Source organism: Hemiscyllium ocellatum, unplaced genomic scaffold (assembly GCF_020745735.1).
Source record: "Hemiscyllium ocellatum isolate sHemOce1 unplaced genomic scaffold, sHemOce1.pat.X.cur. scaffold_2460_pat_ctg1, whole genome shotgun sequence".
Lineage (NCBI taxonomy): Eukaryota > Metazoa > Chordata > Chondrichthyes > Orectolobiformes > Hemiscylliidae > Hemiscyllium > Hemiscyllium ocellatum.
This window is the reverse complement of record NW_026868098.1, coordinates 30380-49361: the sequence shown is the minus strand read 5'-3', so window position 1 is coordinate 49361 and position 18982 is coordinate 30380. Positions and strand designations below refer to the sequence as shown.

At 45.2% G+C, this 18982-nt stretch overlaps 6 non-coding genes across 6 annotated transcripts; all 6 read left to right on the top strand.

Moving 5' to 3' along the window:
- The first annotated feature begins 1835 nt into the window (after nucleotides 1–1835).
- Nucleotides 1836–1917, top strand: trnal-uag (transfer RNA leucine (anticodon UAG)). Its single transcript has one exon. It is a non-coding gene; the product is annotated as a tRNA-Leu (tRNA).
- Nucleotides 1918–4746: 2829 nt separating this feature from the next.
- trnal-uag (transfer RNA leucine (anticodon UAG)) lies at nucleotides 4747–4828 on the top strand. Its single transcript has one exon. It is a non-coding gene; the product is annotated as a tRNA-Leu (tRNA).
- A 2828-nt stretch (nucleotides 4829–7656) lies between these two features.
- trnal-uag (transfer RNA leucine (anticodon UAG)) lies at nucleotides 7657–7738 on the top strand. The gene has a single exon. It is a non-coding gene; the product is annotated as a tRNA-Leu (tRNA).
- A 2826-nt stretch (nucleotides 7739–10564) lies between these two features.
- Nucleotides 10565–10646, top strand: trnal-uag (transfer RNA leucine (anticodon UAG)). Its single transcript has one exon. It is a non-coding gene; the product is annotated as a tRNA-Leu (tRNA).
- A 2830-nt stretch (nucleotides 10647–13476) lies between these two features.
- trnal-uag (transfer RNA leucine (anticodon UAG)) lies at nucleotides 13477–13558 on the top strand. Its single transcript has one exon. It is a non-coding gene; the product is annotated as a tRNA-Leu (tRNA).
- Nucleotides 13559–16389: 2831 nt separating this feature from the next.
- trnal-uag (transfer RNA leucine (anticodon UAG)) lies at nucleotides 16390–16471 on the top strand. The gene has a single exon. It is a non-coding gene; the product is annotated as a tRNA-Leu (tRNA).
- Nucleotides 16472–18982: the final 2511 nt, after the last annotated feature.

The window sequence follows — 18982 nt, the reverse complement described above, 5'->3', positions numbered from 1 at the left end:
ACCACACAGCCAAAATTAAACAACTCCCATGAAACAACGAGCATTTGGAAACAGAAAGGTGAAAGGTAGAACGTCTTCAACTTTCAGTGTCGGATACCACTGAGCTGCAGCAGGGGCGGCTGTGGGCTTGTTTCTGTAGCATAGTGATCAGCACGTTCACCTTCCGCAAGATAGGTTCCCGCGGTCGAAACTGTTTTGTTCTTCATCTGCAGCCTTTTACATGGACAAGAACGGAGCTTTCCTGCTTGCTTTCCCATCTGCAAACCTGCCTTCGAATTTGCTTGAACAAATCTGCTCTCGTAGTGAAATGCAATGCATTTCCATTTGATTACTGTGCAGAGCATTGTAAAGATATTCTACAAACTGCTTCTGATCATGTGCCATTCAGTTTGAGAGTGTAGTTACCGATCCTTCCACGAAGAGCAATACTGCATTTGCATTCCTTGCTGAGGCGGCCCGGTTCAAAGACAGGGAAGAAGGTGATGCGCTGGTGTCACAGTGCACCACGGATTCCTGAACTATTCTGTCTGCCAAATGTACCCCAAAGTCGTATCTGAAAGGCCTCATTTGGAAGCTGTCTGTCGTTATTCAAAGTGCGAGAATTGGCACCAGAGGTCCTGCATCATGTTTTGGAGCAGTTCGCACGTTAGTGGCTCATTCAATCAGCAACAGCAATGAAAGAAATTGCACTCTCAGAGGAAGCTCTGGACCTGTGCTTTCAAAGCTAGCATTAAGGTGCGCCCCGAGATCTAAGCCATGTTGGAATTTAAACGGAGGAATCGACAAAGAGGCTGCAGAATAACATCGCATCCTTTTGGTTTTCATTAAATCACTGATGAGCAGGAAAATGTAAACGGGGGAGAGCGACTGGGAAAGTGAGGCAGTTGCAGCTCTGTTGAAACTCCTTCTTTTTGAGTCACTCAGCAACAAGAGGCGTGAAGGTGACTCAGGCGTGAGAGCTCTTCACATCGAGAACAAAAAGCAATCAAGTGCAGTTAGCACCACTCCCGGAGTGGGGGTGGGGTGAGATAATTAGCTTTTGATTTCAGTTCCTCTGTTCAGAAACTGCCTTTTAAATTGAGGTGAACAGAAACTGCATTTCTAATAAGCACCATGGAATTTAGCAAGATTTTTTGAGTCGCTTCTCGTCGATTCCCACGCAGGTTTCCAACTCAGTTGATGTCGATGTGGCTCATGTCCAGGTGTGAACATCCCTGCAGCCAATTGCATAAAAGGCAAGGAAAGTGGCATCTCGAACTGGCCCCGAGGTCAGAGCATCCTCACAATGTGATCGGTCGTTCTCGGATTGTAATGCTACCTCCGGTGTTAGTGTGGAGAACATTCTTTGGGACTATTATTCTACAAAACAGACACAGTGACTGAAACTATGCTGCACGGTATGATGTGGAACACGGCCTGCTCAGCTTTGTTTATTTTCCCTGTAGTCCGGTGTGTTTCATGTTCCGTGTAAACGTCAAAGTTGTCCTATTTCGAGCAATGGGTGAAATCATTTAGCAAAGTAAGAATCGAAATTGCAGTAATGTCAAGCAGTTCATGGTTATTTGACCAAATCATAAGCGAACATGTATGCTCACGCACGCACAGATACATTTGTAGTTGAAAAGAGTCTGAGAAGATAGCCTCAGCTTACCATTGATTTTTATCCGGATTGATGGGCTATCATTATCTGCTGCGAAATTGATATTGTAGCCGGGCACATCCACGCAGCCGTGCGAGTCCGAGAGGGATCATGGAACCCTTTTCACTTGACTTTCCATCTGTTGTTATGCAGGAGCTCAATTGGAAGTGAAAGAAAATGGGGAACAGGCGCAGTTGGTAGTGTGGCCGAGCGGTCTAAGGCGCTGGATTTAGGTTCCAGTCTCGACAGGGGCGTTGGTTCGAATCCCACCACTGCCATTGCTGCTGATCGACTGCAACGGTGCAGCATTGTTGAAATGCTGTTGCCACCACTGATGTTGTTTCGTTCAGAACAAAATTCGATTTGTTTCCCCGGGAATTAACTGTCGAGTGGGAAAGTGCCAAATTTCCTCTGCTGTCATGATCGTGTTCGTCTCCCGCGTGGAAAATTGCAAACATCTCTACTGTTGCTTTACGTTCCAAGCATGTTGAGATTTTACTGGAACCGAATGGTGACTGCTATTTCATCGCTGTTGTGAAACAAAGTCCTGCGGTGAGTCGATTCATCGTTATTTGGCTTTCTGGCGAGTGGGAAAATCGTTCCGATGAATTTTGATGTCATATGCTATTGAATTTCTCCAATTTCCTTCGTTTCTGTCCCGGAGACCCCTGAAGGGAAAGGTAATCTAATCGAGACTGTGATTGGTGAAATTCACTTTTTGTGGCCCATTCTTATTATGTTCTTTCTTTCTCTCTTTTCAGCATTGTCTGTGATATGGTGGTGCACTGAGGCTCAAGTATCATTGAAAAGTAATTTGGAATTGCCCTGTTGTTAGTTGTGAGATTACTTTACGGCTCATGCCCTCGGAGTGTCTCACATTTAGCATTCATGCTCACTGTATCTGAAAATGCATTTGGTTTGCCAGTTTTGTTTGTGTTGCGTGCCAAATGTTTTCTGTTTTGCGATTCGTTCAATACATTACGAATTAACAGGCTTTCTGAGGTAATTTCCAGCTGCAAAAACTCCTCAACTGAGAATCTGGGAAAATTTCACAGAGTATGGTCAGTCGCAGCAAAAGTAAGGAAGTCCTTCGTTTCTGCAGTGTTTCACAATACTACCTTTCCAGTGAGCAGTCGAACAGACTAAATGATTGTGCCACAGACTGCGACGGCCAGCTCGGCTAAAAAGTTATCCTTTTAAAGCCGGTGTAAGCAACACAACGTTATTGGGCTACACCGCGTGAAAACAGATACTTCGGTGTATCTCGTCCATGCATACCACACAGCCAAAATTAAACAACTCCATGAAACAACGAGCATTTGGAAACAGAAAGGTGAAAGGTAGAACGTCTTCAACTTTCAGTGTCGGATACCACTGAGCTGCAGCAGGGGCGGCTGTGGGCTTGTTTCTGTAGCATAGTGATCAGCACGTTCACCTTCCGCAAGATAGGTTCCCGCGGTCGAAACTGTTTTGTTCTTCATCTGCAGCCTTTTACATGGACAAGAACGGAGCTTTCCTGCTTGCTTTCCCATCTGCAAACCTGCCTTCGAATTTGCTTGAACAAATCTGCTCTCGTAGTGAAATGCAATGCATTTCCATTTGATTACTGTGCAGAGCATTGTAAAGATATTCTACAAACTGCTTCTGATCATGTGCCATTCAGTTTGAGAGTGTAGTTACCGATCCTTCCACGAAGAGCAATACTGCATTTGCATTCCTTGCTGAGGCGGCCCGGTTCAAAGACAGGGAAGAAGGTGATGCGCTGGTGTCACAGTGCACCACGGATTCCTGAACTATTCTGTCTGCCAAATGTACCCAAAGTCGTATCTGAAAGGCCTCATTTGGAAGCTGTCTGTCGTTATTCAAAGTGCGAGAATTGGCACCAGAGGTCCTGCATCATGTTTTGGAGCAGTTCGCACGTTAGTGGCTCATTCAATCAGCAACAGCAATGAAAGAAATTGCACTCTCAGAGGAAGCTCTGGACCTGTGCTTTCAAAGCTAGCATTAAGGTGCGCCCCGAGATCTAAGCCATGTTGGAATTTAAACGGAGGAATCGACAAAGAGGCTGCAGAATAACATCGCATCCTTTTGGTTTTCATTAAATCACTGATGAGCAGGAAAATGTAAACGGGGAGAGCGACTGGGAAAGTGAGGCAGTTGCAGCTCTGTTGAAACTCCTTCTTTTTGAGTCACTCAGCAACAAGAGGCGTGAAGGTGACTCAGGCGTGAGAGCTCTTCACATCGAGAACAAAAAGCAATCAAGTGCAGTTAGCACCACTCCCGGAGTGGGGGTGGGGTGAGATAATTAGCTTTTGATTTCAGTTCCTCTGTTCAGAAACTGCCTTTTAATTGAGGTGAACAGAAACTGCATTTCTAATAAGCACCATGGAATTTAGCAAGATTTTTTGAGTCGCTTCTCGTCGATTCCCACGCAGGTTTCCAACTCAGTTGATGTCGATGTGGCTCATGTCCAGGTGTGAACATCCCTGCAGCCAATTGCATAAAAGGCAAGGAAAGTGGCATCTCGAACTGGCCCCGAGGTCAGAGCATCCTCACAATGTGATCGGTCGTTCTCGGATTGTAATGCTACCTCCGGTGTTAGTGTGGAGAACATTCTTTGGGACTATTATTCTACAAAACAGACACAGTGACTGAAACTATGCTGCACGGTATGATGTGGAACACGGCCTGCTCAGCTTTGTTTATTTTCCCTGTAGTCCGGTGTGTTTCATGTTCCGTGTAAACGTCAAAGTTGTCCTATTTCGAGCAATGGGTGAAATCATTTAGCAAAGTAAGAATCGAAATTGCAGTAATGTCAAGCAGTTCATGGTTATTTGACCAAATCATAAGCGAACATGTATGCTCACGCACTCACAGATACATTTGTAGTTGAAAAGAGTCTGAGAAGATAGCCTCAGCTTACCATTGATTTTTATCCGGATTGATGGGCTATCATTATCTGCTGCGAAATTGATATTGTAGCCGGGCACATCCACGCAGCCGTGCGAGTCCGAGAGGGATCAAGGAACCCTTTTCACTTGACTTTCCATCTGTTGTTATGCAGGAGCTCAATTGGAAGTGAAAGAAAATGGGGAACAGGCGCAGTTGGTAGTGTGGCCGAGCGGTCTAAGGCGCTGGATTTAGGTTCCAGTCTCGACAGGGGCGTGGGTTCGAATCCCACCACTGCCATTGCTGCTGATCGACTGCAACGGTGCAGCTTGTTGAAATGCTGTTGCCACCACTGATGTTGTTTCGTTCAGAACAAAATTCGATTTGTTTCCCCGGGAATTAACTGTCGAGTGGGAAAGTGCCAAATTTCCTCTGCTGTCATGATCGTGTTCGTCTCCCGCGTGGAAAATTGCAAACATCTCTACTGTTGCTTTACGTTCCAAGCATGTTGAGATTTTACTGGAACCGAATGGTGACTGCTATTTCATCGCTGTTGTGAAACAAAGTCCTGCGGTGAGTCGATTCATCGTTATTTGGCTTTCTGGCGAGTGGGAAAATCGTTCCGATGAATTTTGATGTCATATGCTATTGAATTTCTCCAATTTCCTTCGTTTCTGTCCGGAGACCCCTGAAGGGAAAGGTAATCTAATCGAGACTGTGATTGGTGAAATTCACTTTTTGTGGCCCATTCTTATTATGTTCTTTCTTTCTCTCTTTTCAGCATTGTCTGTGATATGGTGGTGCACTGAGGCTCAAGTATCATTGAAAAGTAATTGGAATTGCCCTGTTGTTAGTTGTGAGATTACTTTACGGCTCATGCCCTCGGAGTGTCTCACATTTAGCATTCATGCTCACTGTATCTGAAAATGCATTTGGTTTGCCAGTTTTGTTTGTGTTGCGTGCCAAATGTTTTCTGTTTTGCGATTCGTTCAATACATTACGAATTAACAGGCTTTCTGAGGTAATTTCCAGCTGCAAAAACTCCTCAACTGAGAATCTGGGAAAATTTCACAGAGTATGGTCAGTCGCAGCAAAAGTAAGGAAGTCCTTCGTTTCTGCAGTGTTTCACAATACTACCTTTCCAGTGAGCAGTCGAACAGACTAAATGATTGTGCCACAGACTGCGACGGCCAGCTCGGCTAAAAAGTTATCCTTTTAAAGCCGGTGTAAGCAACACAACGTTATTGGGCTACACCGCGTGAAAACAGATACTTCGGTGTATCTCGTCCATGCATACCACACAGCCAAAATTAAACAACTCCCATGAAACAACGAGCATTTGGAAACAGAAAGGTGAAAGGTAGAACGTCTTCAACTTTCAGTGTCGGATACCACTGAGCTGCAGCAGGGGCGGCTGTGGGCTTGTTTCTGTAGCATAGTGATCAGCACGTTCACCTTCCGCAAGATAGGTTCCCGCGGTCGAAACTGTTTTGTTCTTCATCTGCAGCCTTTTACATGGACAAGAACGGAGCTTTCCTGCTTGCTTTCCCATCTGCAAACCTGCCTTCGAATTTGCTTGAACAAATCTGCTCTCGTAGTGAAATGCAATGCATTTCCATTTGATTACTGTGCAGAGCATTGTAAAGATATTCTACAAACTGCTTCTGATCATGTGCCATTCAGTTTGAGAGTGTAGTTACCGATCCTTCCACGAAGAGCAATACTGCATTTGCATTCCTTGCTGAGGCGGCCCGGTTCAAAGACAGGGAAGAAGGTGATGCGCTGGTGTCACAGTGCACCACGGATTCCTGAACTATTCTGTCTGCCAAATGTACCCCAAAGTCGTATCTGAAAGGCCTCATTTGGAAGCTGTCTGTCGTTATTCAAAGTGCGAGAATTGGCACCAGAGGTCCTGCATCATGTTTTGGAGCAGTTCGCACGTTAGTGGCTCATTCAATCAGCAACAGCAATGAAAGAAATTGCACTCTCAGAGGAAGCTCTGGACCTGTGCTTTCAAAGCTAGCATTAAGGTGCGCCCCGAGATCTAAGCCATGTTGGAATTTTAACGGAGGAATCGACAAAGAGGCTGCAGAATAACATCGCATCCTTTTGGTTTTCATTAAATCACTGATGAGCAGGAAAATGTAAACGGGGAGAGCGACTGGGAAAGTGAGGCAGTTGCAGCTCTGTTGAAACTCCTTCTTTTTGAGTCACTCAGCAACAAGAGGCGTGAAGGTGACTCAGGCGTGAGAGCTCTTCACATCGAGAACAAAAAGCAATCAAGTGCAGTTAGCACCACTCCCGGAGTGGGGGTGGGGTGAGATAATTAGCTTTTGATTTCAGTTCCTCTGTTCAGAAACTGCCTTTTAAATTGAGGTGAACAGAAACTGCATTTCTAATAAGCACCATGGAATTTAGCAAGATTTTTTGAGTCGCTTCTCGTCGATTCCCACGCAGGTTTCCAACTCAGTTGATGTCGATGTGGCTCATGTCCAGGTGTGAACATCCCTGCAGCCAATTGCATAAAAGGCAAGGAAAGTGGCATCTCGAACTGGCCCCGAGGTCAGAGCATCCTCACAATGTGATCGGTCGTTCTCGGATTGTAATGCTACCTCCGGTGTTAGTGTGGAGAACATTCTTTGGGACTATTATTCTACAAAACAGACACAGTGACTGAAACTATGCTGCACGGTATGATGTGGAACACGGCCTGCTCAGCTTTGTTTATTTTCCCTGTAGTCCGGTGTGTTTCATGTTCCGTGTAAACGTCAAAGTTGTCCTATTTCGAGCAATGGGTGAAATCATTTAGCAAAGTAAGAATCGAAATTGCAGTAATGTCAAGCAGTTCATGGTTATTTGACCAAATCATAAGCGAACATGTATGCTCACGCACTCACAGATACATTTGTAGTTGAAAAGAGTCTGAGAAGATAGCCTCAGCTTACCATTGATTTTTATCCGGATTGATGGGCTATCATTATCTGCTGCGAAATTGATATTGTAGCGGGCACATCCACGCAGCCGTGCGAGTCCGAGAGGGATCATGGAACCCTTTTCACTTGACTTTCCATCTGTTGTTATGCAGGAGCTCAATTGGAAGTGAAAGAAAATGGGGAACTGGCGCAGTTGGTAGTGTGGCCGAGCGGTCTAAGGCGCTGGATTTAGGTTCCAGTCTCGACAGGGGCGTGGGTTCGAATCCCACCACTGCCATTGCTGCTGATCGACTGCAACGGTGCAGCATTGTTGAAATGCTGTTGCCACCACTGATGTTGTTTCGTTCAGAACAAAATTCGATTTGTTTCCCCGGGAATTAACTGTCGAGTGGGAAAGTGCCAAATTTCCTCTGCTGTCATGATCGTGTTCGTCTCCCGCGTGGAAAATTGCAAACATCTCTACTGTTGCTTTACGTTCCAAGCATGTTGAGATTTTACTGGAACCGAATGGTGACTGCTATTTCATCGCTGTTGTGAAACAAAGTCCTGCGGTGAGTCGATTCATCGTTATTTGGCTTTCTGGCGAGTGGGAAAATCGTTCCGATGAATTTTGATGTCATATGCTATTGAATTTCTCCAATTTCCTTCGTTTCTGTCCCGGAGACCCCTGAAGGGAAAGGTAATCTAATCGAGACTGTGATTGGTGAAATTCACTTTTTGTGGCCCATTCTTATTATGTTCTTTCTTTCTCTCTTTTCAGCATTGTCTGTGATATGGTGGTGCACTGAGGCTCAAGTATCATTGAAAAGTAATTTGGAATTGCCCTGTTGTTAGTTGTGAGATTACTTTACGGCTCATGCCCTCGGAGTGTCTCACATTTAGCATTCATGCTCACTGTATCTGAAAATGCATTTGGTTTGCCAGTTTTGTTTGTGTTGCGTGCCAAATGTTTTCTGTTTTGCGATTCGTTCAATACATTACGAATTAACAGGCTTTCTGAGGTAATTTCCAGCTGCAAAAACTCCTCAACTGAGAATCTGGGAAAATTTCACAGAGTATGGTCAGTCGCAGCAAAAGTAAGGAAGTCCTTCGTTTCTGCAGTGTTTCACAATACTACCTTTCCAGTGAGCAGTCGAACAGACTAAATGATTGTGCCACAGACTGCGACGGCCAGCTCGGCTAAAAAGTTATCCTTTTAAAGCCGGTGTAAGCAACACAACGTTATTGGGCTACACCGCGTGAAAACAGATACTTCGGTGTATCTCGTCCATGCATACCACACAGCCAAAATTAAACAACTCCCATGAAACAACGAGCATTTGGAAACAGAAAGGTGAAAGGTAGAACGTCTTCAACTTTCAGTGTCGGATACCACTGAGCTGCAGCAGGGGCGGCTGTGGGCTTGTTTCTGTAGCATAGTGATCAGCACGTTCACCTTCCGCAAGATAGGTTCCCGCGGTCGAAACTGTTTTGTTCTTCATCTGCAGCCTTTTACATGGACAAGAACGGAGCTTTCCTGCTTGCTTTCCCATCTGCAAACCTGCCTTCGAATTTGCTTGAACAAATCTGCTCTCGTAGTGAAATGCAATGCATTTCCATTTGATTACTGTGCAGAGCATTGTAAAGATATTCTACAAACTGCTTCTGATCATGTGCCATTCAGTTGAGAGTGTAGTTACCGATCCTTCCACGAAGAGCAATACTGCATTTGCATTCCTTGCTGAGGCGGCCCGGTTCAAAGACAGGGAAGAAGGTGATGCGCTGGTGTCACAGTGCACCACGGATTCCTGAACTATTCTGTCTGCCAAATGTACCCCAAAGTCGTATCTGAAAGGCCTCATTTGGAAGCTGTCTGTCGTTATTCAAAGTGCGAGAATTGGCACCAGAGGTCCTGCATCATGTTTTGGAGCAGTTCGCACGTTAGTGGCTCATTCAATCAGCAACAGCAATGAAAGAATTGCACTCTCAGAGGAAGCTCTGGACCTGTGCTTTCAAAGCTAGCATTAAGGTGCGCCCGAGATCTAAGCCATGTTGGAATTTAAACGGAGGAATCGACAAAGAGGCTGCAGAATAACATCGCATCCTTTTGGTTTTCATTAAATCACTGATGAGCAGGAAAATGTAAACGGGAGAGCGACTGGGAAAGTGAGGCAGTTGCAGCTCTGTTGAAACTCCTTCTTTTTGAGTCACTCAGCAACAAGAGGCGTGAAGGTGACTCAGGCGTGAGAGCTCTTCACATCGAGAACAAAAAGCAATCAAGTGCAGTTAGCACCACTCCCGGAGTGGGGGTGGGGTGAGATAATTAGCTTTTGATTTCAGTTCCTCTGTTCAGAAACTGCCTTTTAAATTGAGGTGAACAGAAACTGCATTTCTAATAAGCACCATGGAATTTAGCAAGATTTTTTGAGTCGCTTCTCGTCGATTCCCACGCAGGTTTCCAACTCAGTTGATGTCGATGTGGCTCATGTCAGGTGTGAACATCCCTGCAGCCAATTGCATAAAAGGCAAGGAAAGTGGCATCTCGAACTGGCCCCGAGGTCAGAGCATCCTCACAATGTGATCGGTCGTTCTCGGATTGTAATGCTACCTCCGGTGTTAGTGTGGAGAACATTCTTTGGGACTATTATTCTACAAAACAGACACAGTGACTGAAACTATGCTGCACGGTATGATGTGGAACACGGCCTGCTCAGCTTTGTTTATTTTCCCTGTAGTCCGGTGTGTTTCATGTTCCGTGTAAACGTCAAAGTTGTCCTATTTCGAGCAATGGGTGAAATCATTTAGCAAAGTAAGAATCGAAATTGCAGTAATGTCAAGCAGTTCATGGTTATTTGACCAAATCATAAGCGAACATGTATGCTCACGCACTCACAGATACATTTGTAGTGAAAAGAGTCTGAGAAGATAGCCTCAGCTTACCATTGATTTTTATCCGGATTGATGGGCTATCATTATCTGCTGCGAAATTGATATTGTAGCCGGGCACATCCACGCAGCCGTGCGAGTCCGAGAGGGATCATGGAACCCTTTTCACTTGACTTTCCATCTGTTGTTATGCAGGAGCTCAATTGGAAGTGAAAGAAAATGGGGAACAGGCGCAGTTGGTAGTGTGGCCGAGCGGTCTAAGGCGCTGGATTTAGGTTCCAGTCTCGACAGGGGCGTGGGTTCGAATCCCACCACTGCCATTGCTGCTGATCGACTGCAACGGTGCAGCATTGTTGAAATGCTGTTGCCACCACTGATGTTGTTTCGTTCAGAACAAAATTCGATTTGTTTCCCGGGAATTAACTGTCGAGTGGGAAAGTGCCAAATTTCCTCTGCTGTCATGATCGTGTTCGTCTCCCGCGTGGAAAATTGCAAACATCTCTACTGTTGCTTTACGTTCCAAGCATGTTGAGATTTTACTGGAACCGAATGGTGACTGCTATTTCATCGCTGTTGTGAAACAAAGTCCTGCGGTGAGTCGATTCATCGTTATTTGGCTTTCTGGCGAGTGGGAAAATCGTTCCGATGAATTTTGATGTCATATGCTATTGAATTTCTCCAATTTCCTTCGTTTCTGTCCCGGAGACCCCTGAAGGGAAAGGTAATCTAATCGAGACTGTGATTGGTGAAATTCACTTTTTGTGGCCCATTCTTATTATGTTCTTTCTTTCTCTCTTTTCAGCATTGTCTGTGATATGGTGGTGCACTGAGGCTCAAGTATCATTGAAAAGTAATTTGGAATTGCCCTGTTGTTAGTTGTGAGATTACTTTACGGCTCATGCCCTCGGAGTGTCTCACATTTAGCATTCATGCTCACTGTATCTGAAAATGCATTTGGTTTGCCAGTTTTGTTTGTGTTGCGTGCCAAATGTTTTCTGTTTTGCGATTCGTTCAATACATTACGAATTAACAGGCTTTCTGAGGTAATTTCCAGCTGCAAAAACTCCTCAACTGAGAATCTGGGAAAATTTCACAGAGTATGGTCAGTCGCAGCAAAAGTAAGGAAGTCCTTCGTTTCTGCAGTGTTTCACAATACTACCTTTCCAGTGAGCAGTCGAACAGACTAAATGATTGTGCCACAGACTGCGACGGCCAGCTCGGCTAAAAAGTTATCCTTTTAAAGCCGGTGTAAGCAACACAACGTTATTGGGCTACACCGCGTGAAAACAGATACTTCGGTGTATCTCGTCCATGCATACCACACAGCCAAAATTAAACAACTCCCATGAAACAACGAGCATTTGGAAACAGAAAGGTGAAAGGTAGAACGTCTTCAACTTTCAGTGTCGGATACCACTGAGCTGCAGCAGGGGCGGCTGTGGGCTTGTTTCTGTAGCATAGTGATCAGCACGTTCACCTTCCGCAAGATAGGTTCCCGCGGTCGAAACTGTTTTGTTCTTCATCTGCAGCCTTTTACATGGACAAGAACGGAGCTTTCCTGCTTGCTTTCCCATCTGCAAACCTGCCTTCGAATTTGCTTGAACAAATCTGCTCTCGTAGTGAAATGCAATGCATTTCCATTTGATTACTGTGCAGAGCATTGTAAAGATATTCTACAAACTGCTTCTGATCATGTGCCATTCAGTTTGAGAGTGTAGTTACCGATCCTTCCACGAAGAGCAATACTGCATTTGCATTCCTTGCTGAGGCGGCCCGGTTCAAAGACAGGGAAGAAGGTGATGCGCTGGTGTCACAGTGCACCACGGATTCCTGAACTATTCTGTCTGCCAAATGTACCCCAAAGTCGTATCTGAAAGGCCTCATTTGGAAGCTGTCTGTCGTTATTCAAAGTGCGAGAATTGGCACCAGAGGTCCTGCATCATGTTTTGGAGCAGTTCGCACGTTAGTGGCTCATTCAATCAGCAACAGCAATGAAAGAAATTGCACTCTCAGAGGAAGCTCTGGACCTGTGCTTTCAAAGCTAGCATTAAGGTGCGCCCCGAGATCTAAGCCATGTTGGAATTTAAACGGAGGAATCGACAAAGAGGCTGCAGAATAACATCGCATCCTTTTGGTTTTCATTAAATCACTGATGAGCAGGAAAATGTAAACGGGGAGAGCGACTGGGAAAGTGAGGCAGTTGCAGCTCTGTTGAAACTCCTTCTTTTTGAGTCACTCAGCAACAAGAGGCGTGAAGGTGACTCAGGCGTGAGAGCTCTTCACATCGAGAACAAAAAGCAATCAAGTGCAGTTAGCACCACTCCCGGAGTGGGGGTGGGGTGAGATAATTAGCTTTTGATTTCAGTTCCTCTGTTCAGAAACTGCCTTTTAAATTGAGGTGAACAGAAACTGCATTTCTAATAAGCACCATGGAATTTAGCAAGATTTTTTGAGTCGCTTCTCGTCGATTCCCACGCAGGTTTCCAACTCAGTTGATGTCGATGTGGCTCATGTCCAGGTGTGAACATCCCTGCAGCCAATTGCATAAAAGGCAAGGAAAGTGGCATCTCGAACTGGCCCCGAGGTCAGAGCATCCTCACAATGTGATCGGTCGTTCTCGGATTGTAATGCTACCTCCGGTGTTAGTGTGGAGAACATTCTTTGGGACTATTATTCTACAAAACAGACACAGTGACTGAAACTATGCTGCACGGTATGATGTGGAACACGGCCTGCTCAGCTTTGTTTATTTCCCTGTAGTCCGGTGTGTTTCATGTTCCGTGTAAACGTCAAAGTTGTCCTATTTCGAGCAATGGGTGAAATCATTTAGCAAAGTAAGAATCGAAATTGCAGTAATGTCAAGCAGTTCATGGTTATTTGACCAAATCATAAGCGAACATGTATGCTCACGCACTCACAGATACATTTGTAGTTGAAAAGAGTCTGAGAAGATAGCCTCAGCTTACCATTGATTTTTATCCGGATTGATGGGCTATCATTATCTGCTGCGAAATTGATATTGTAGCCGGGCACATCCACGCAGCCGTGCGAGTCCGAGAGGGATCATGGAACCCTTTTCACTTGACTTTCCATCTGTTGTTATGCAGGAGCTCAATTGGAAGTGAAAGAAAATGGGGAACTGGCGCAGTTGGTAGTGTGGCCGAGCGGTCTAAGGCGCTGGATTTAGGTTCCAGTCTCGACAGGGGCGTGGGTTCGAATCCCACCACTGCCATTGCTGCTGATCGACTGCAACGGTGCAGCATTGTTGAAATGCTGTTGCCACCACTGATGTTGTTTCGTTCAGAACAAAATTCGATTTGTTTCCCGGGAATTAACTGTCGAGTGGGAAAGTGCCAAATTTCCTCTGCTGTCATGATCGTGTTCGTCTCCCGCGTGGAAAATTGCAAACATCTCTACTGTTGCTTTACGTTCCAAGCATGTTGAGATTTTACTGGAACCGAATGGTGACTGCTATTTCATCGCTGTTGTGAAACAAAGTCCTGCGGTGAGTCGATTCATCGTTATTTGGCTTTCTGGCGAGTGGGAAAATCGTTCCGATGAATTTTGATGTCATATGCTATTGAATTTCTCCAATTTCCTTCGTTTCTGTCCCGGAGACCCCTGAAGGGAAAGGTAATCTAATCGAGACTGTGATTGGTGAAATTCACTTTTTGTGGCCCATTCTTATTATGTTCTTTCTTTCTCTCTTTTCAGCATTGTCTGTGATATGGTGGTGCACTGAGGCTCAAGTATCATTGAAAAGTAATTTGGAATTGCCCTGTTGTTAGTTGTGAGATTACTTTACGGCTCATGCCCTCGGAGTGTCTCACATTTAGCATTCATGCTCACTGTATCTGAAAATGCATTTGGTTTGCCAGTTTTGTTTGTGTTGCGTGCCAAATGTTTTCTGTTTTGCGATTCGTTCAATACATTACGAATTAACAGGCTTTCTGAGGTAATTTCCAGCTGCAAAAACTCCTCAACTGAGAATCTGGGAAAATTTCACAGAGTATGGTCAGTCGCAGCAAAAGTAAGGAAGTCCTTCGTTTCTGCAGTGTTTCACAATACTACCTTTCCAGTGAGCAGTCGAACAGACTAAATGATTGTGCCACAGACTGCGACGGCCAGCTCGGCTAAAAAGTTATCCTTTTAAAGCCGGTGTAAGCAACACAACGTTATTGGGCTACACCGCGTGAAAACAGATACTTCGGTGTATCTCGTCCATGCATACCACACAGCCAAAATTAAACAACTCCCATGAAACAACGAGCATTTGGAAACAGAAAGGTGAAAGGTAGAACGTCTTCAACTTTCAGTGTCGGATACCACTGAGCTGCAGCAGGGGCGGCTGTGGGCTTGTTTCTGTAGCATAGTGATCAGCACGTTCACCTTCCGCAAGATAGGTTCCCGCGGTCGAAACTGTTTTGTTCTTCATCTGCAGCCTTTTACATGGACAAGAACGGAGCTTTCCTGCTTGCTTTCCCATCTGCAAACCTGCCTTCGAATTTGCTTGAACAAATCTGCTCTCGTAGTGAAATGCAATGCATTTCCATTTGATTACTGTGCAGAGCATTGTAAAGATATTCTACAAACTGCTTCTGATCATGTGCCATTCAGTTTGAGAGTGTAGTTACCGATCCTTCCACGAAGAGCAATACTGCATTTGCATTCCTTGCTGAGGCGGCCCGGTTCAAAGACAGGGAAGAAGGTGATGCGCTGGTGTCACAGTGCACCACGGATTCCTGAACTATTCTGTCTGCCAAATGTACCCCAAAGTCGTATCTGAAAGGCCTCATTTGGAAGCTGTCTGTCGTTATTCAAAGTGCGAGAATTGGCACCAGAGGTCCTGCATCATGTTTTGGAGCAGTTCGCACGTTAGTGGCTCATTCAATCAGCAACAGCAATGAAAGAAATTGCACTCTCAGAGGAAGCTCTGGACCTGTGCTTTCAAAGCTAGCATTAAGGTGCGCCCCGAGATCTAAGCCATGTTGGAATTTAAACGGAGGAATCGACAAAGAGGCTGCAGAATAACATCGCATCCTTTTGGTTTTCATTAAATCACTGATGAGCAGGAAAATGTAAACGGGGAGAGCGACTGGGAAAGTGAGGCAGTTGCAGCTCTGTTGAAACTCCTTCTTTTTGAGTCACTCAGCAACAAGAGGCGTGAAGGTGACTCAGGCGTGAGAGCTCTTCACATCGAGAACAAAAAGCAATCAAGTGCAGTTAGCACCACTCCCGGAGTGGGGGTGGGGTGAGATAATTAGCTTTTGATTTCAGTTCCTCTGTTCAGAAACTGCCTTTTAAATTGAGGTGAACAGAAACTGCATTTCTAATAAGCACCATGGAATTTAGCAAGATTTTTTGAGTCGCTTCTCGTCGATTCCCACGCAGGTTTCCAACTCAGTTGATGTCGATGTGGCTCATGTCCAGGTGTGAACATCCCTGCAGCCAATTGCATAAAAGGCAAGGAAAGTGGCATCTCGAACTGGCCCCGAGGTCAGAGCATCCTCACAATGTGATCGGTCGTTCTCGGATTGTAATGCTACCTCCGGTGTTAGTGTGGAGAACATTCTTTGGGACTATTATTCTACAAAACAGACACAGTGACTGAAACTATGCTGCACGGTATGATGTGGAACACGGCCTGCTCAGCTTTGTTTATTTTCCCTGTAGTCCGGTGTGTTTCATGTTCCGTGTAAACGTCAAAGTTGTCCTATTTCGAGCAATGGGTGAAATCATTTAGCAAAGTAAGAATCGAAATTGCAGTAATGTCAAGCAGTTCATGGTTATTTGACCAAATCATAAGCGAACATGTATGCTCACGCACTCACAGATACATTTGTAGTTGAAAAGAGTCTGAGAAGATAGCCTCAGCTTACCATTGATTTTTATCCGGATTGATGGGCTATCATTATCTGCTGCGAAATTGATATTGTAGCCGGGCACATCCACGCAGCCGTGCGAGTCCGAGAGGGATCATGGAACCCTTTTCACTTGACTTTCCATCTGTTGTTATGCAGGAGCTCAATTGGAAGTGAAAGAAAATGGGGAACTGGCGCAGTTGGTAGTGTGGCCGAGCGGTCTAAGGCGCTGGATTTAGGTTCCAGTCTCGACAGGGGCGTGGGTTCGAATCCCACCACTGCCATTGCTGCTGATCGACTGCAACGGTGCAGCATTGTTGAAATGCTGTTGCCACCACTGATGTTGTTTCGTTCAGAACAAAATTCGATTTGTTTCCCGGGAATTAACTGTCGAGTGGGAAAGTGCCAAATTTCCTCTGCTGTCATGATCGTGTTCGTCTCCCGCGTGGAAAATTGCAAACATCTCTACTGTTGCTTTACGTTCCAAGCATGTTGAGATTTTACTGGAACCGAATGGTGACTGCTATTTCATCGCTGTTGTGAAACAAAGTCCTGCGGTGAGTCGATTCATCGTTATTTGGCTTTCTGGCGAGTGGGAAAATCGTTCCGATGAATTTTGATGTCATATGCTATTGAATTTCTCCAATTTCCTTCGTTTCTGTCCCGGAGACCCCTGAAGGGAAAGGTAATCTAATCGAGACTGTGATTGGTGAAATTCACTTTTTGTGGCCCATTCTTATTATGTTCTTTCTTTCTCTCTTTTCAGCATTGTCTGTGATATGGTGGTGCACTGAGGCTCAAGTATCATTGAAAAGTAATTTGGAATTGCCCTGTTGTTAGTTGTGAGATTACTTTACGGCTCATGCCCTCGGAGTGTCTCACATTTAGCATTCATGCTCACTGTATCTGAAAATGCATTTGGTTTGCCAGTTTTGTTTGTGTTGCGTGCCAAATGTTTTCTGTTTTGCGATTCGTTCAATACATTACGAATTAACAGGCTTTCTGAGGTAATTTCCAGCTGCAAAAACTCCTCAACTGAGAATCTGGGAAAATTTCACAGAGTATGGTCAGTCGCAGCAAAAGTAAGGAAGTCCTTCGTTTCTGCAGTGTTTCACAATACTACCTTTCCAGTGAGCAGTCGAACAGACTAAATGATTGTGCCACAGACTGCGACGGCCAGCTCGGCTAAAAAGTTATCCTTTTAAAGCCGGTGTAAGCAACACAACGTTATTGGGCTACACCGCGTGAAAACAGATACTTCGGTGTATCTCGTCCATGCATACCACACAGCCAAAATTAAACAACTCCCATGAAACAACGAGCATTTGGAAACAGAAAGGTGAAAGGTAGAACGTCTTCAACTTTCAGTGTCGGATACCACTGAGCTGCAGCAGGGGCGGCTGTGGGCTTGTTTCTGTAGCATAGTGATCAGCACGTTCACCTTCCGCAAGATAGGTTCCCGCGGTCGAAACTGTTTTGTTCTTCATCTGCAGCCTTTTACATGGACAAGAACGGAGCTTTCCTGCTTGCTTTCCCATCTGCAAACCTGCCTTCGAATTTGCTTGAACAAATCTGCTCTCGTAGTGAAATGCAATGCATTTCCATTTGATTACTGTGCAGAGCATTGTAAAGATATTCTACAAACTGCTTCTGATCATGTGCCATTCAGTTTGAGAGTGTAGTTACCGATCCTTCCACGAAGAGCAATACTGCATTTGCATTCCTTGCTGAGGCGGCCCGGTTCAAAGACAGGGAAGAAGGTGATGCGCTGGTGTCACAGTGCACCACGGATTCCTGAACTATTCTGTCTGCCAAATGTACCCCAAAGTCGTATCTGAAAGGCCTCATTTGGAAGCTGTCTGTCGTTATTCAAAGTGCGAGAATTGGCACCAGAGGTCCTGCATCATGTTTTGGAGCAGTTCGCACGTTAGTGGCTCATTCAATCAGCAACAGCAATGAAAGAAATTGCACTCTCAGAGGAAGCTCTGGACCTGTGCTTTCAAAGCTAGCATTAAGGTGCGCCCCGAGATCTAAGCCATGTTGGAATTTAAACGGAGGAATCGACAAAGAGGCTGCAGAATAACATCGCATCCTTTTGGTTTTCATTAAATCACTGATGAGCAGGAAAATGTAAACGGGGAGAGCGACTGGGAAAGTGAGGCAGTTGCAGCTCTGTTGAAACTCCTTCTTTTTGAGTCACTCAGCAACAAGAGGCGTGAAGGTGACTCAGGCGTGAGAGCTCTTCACATCGAGAACAAAAAGCAATCAAGTGCAGTTAGCACCACTCCCGGAGTGGGGGTGGGGTGAGATAATTAGCTTTTGATTTCAGTTCCTCTGTTCAGAAACTGCCTTTTAAATTGAGGTGAACAGAAACTGCATTTCTAATAAGCACCATGGAATTTAGCAAGATTTTTTGAGTCGCTTCTCGTCGATTCCCACGCAGGTTTCCAACTCAGTTGATGTCGATGTGGCTCATGTCCAGGTGTGAACATCCCTGCAGCCAATTGCATAAAAGGCAAGGAAAGTGGCATCTCGAACTGGCCCCGAGGTCAGAGCATCCTCACAATGTGATCGGTCGTTCTCGGATTGTAATGCTACCTCCGGTGTTAGTGTGGAGAACATTCTTTGGGACTATTATTCTACAAAACAGACACAGTGACTGAAACTATGCTGCACGGTATGATGTGGAACACGGCCTGCTCAGCTTTGTTTATTTTCCCTGTAGTCCGGTGTGTTTCATGTTCCGTGTAAACGTCAAAGTTGTCCTATTTCGAGCAATGGGTGGAATCATTTAG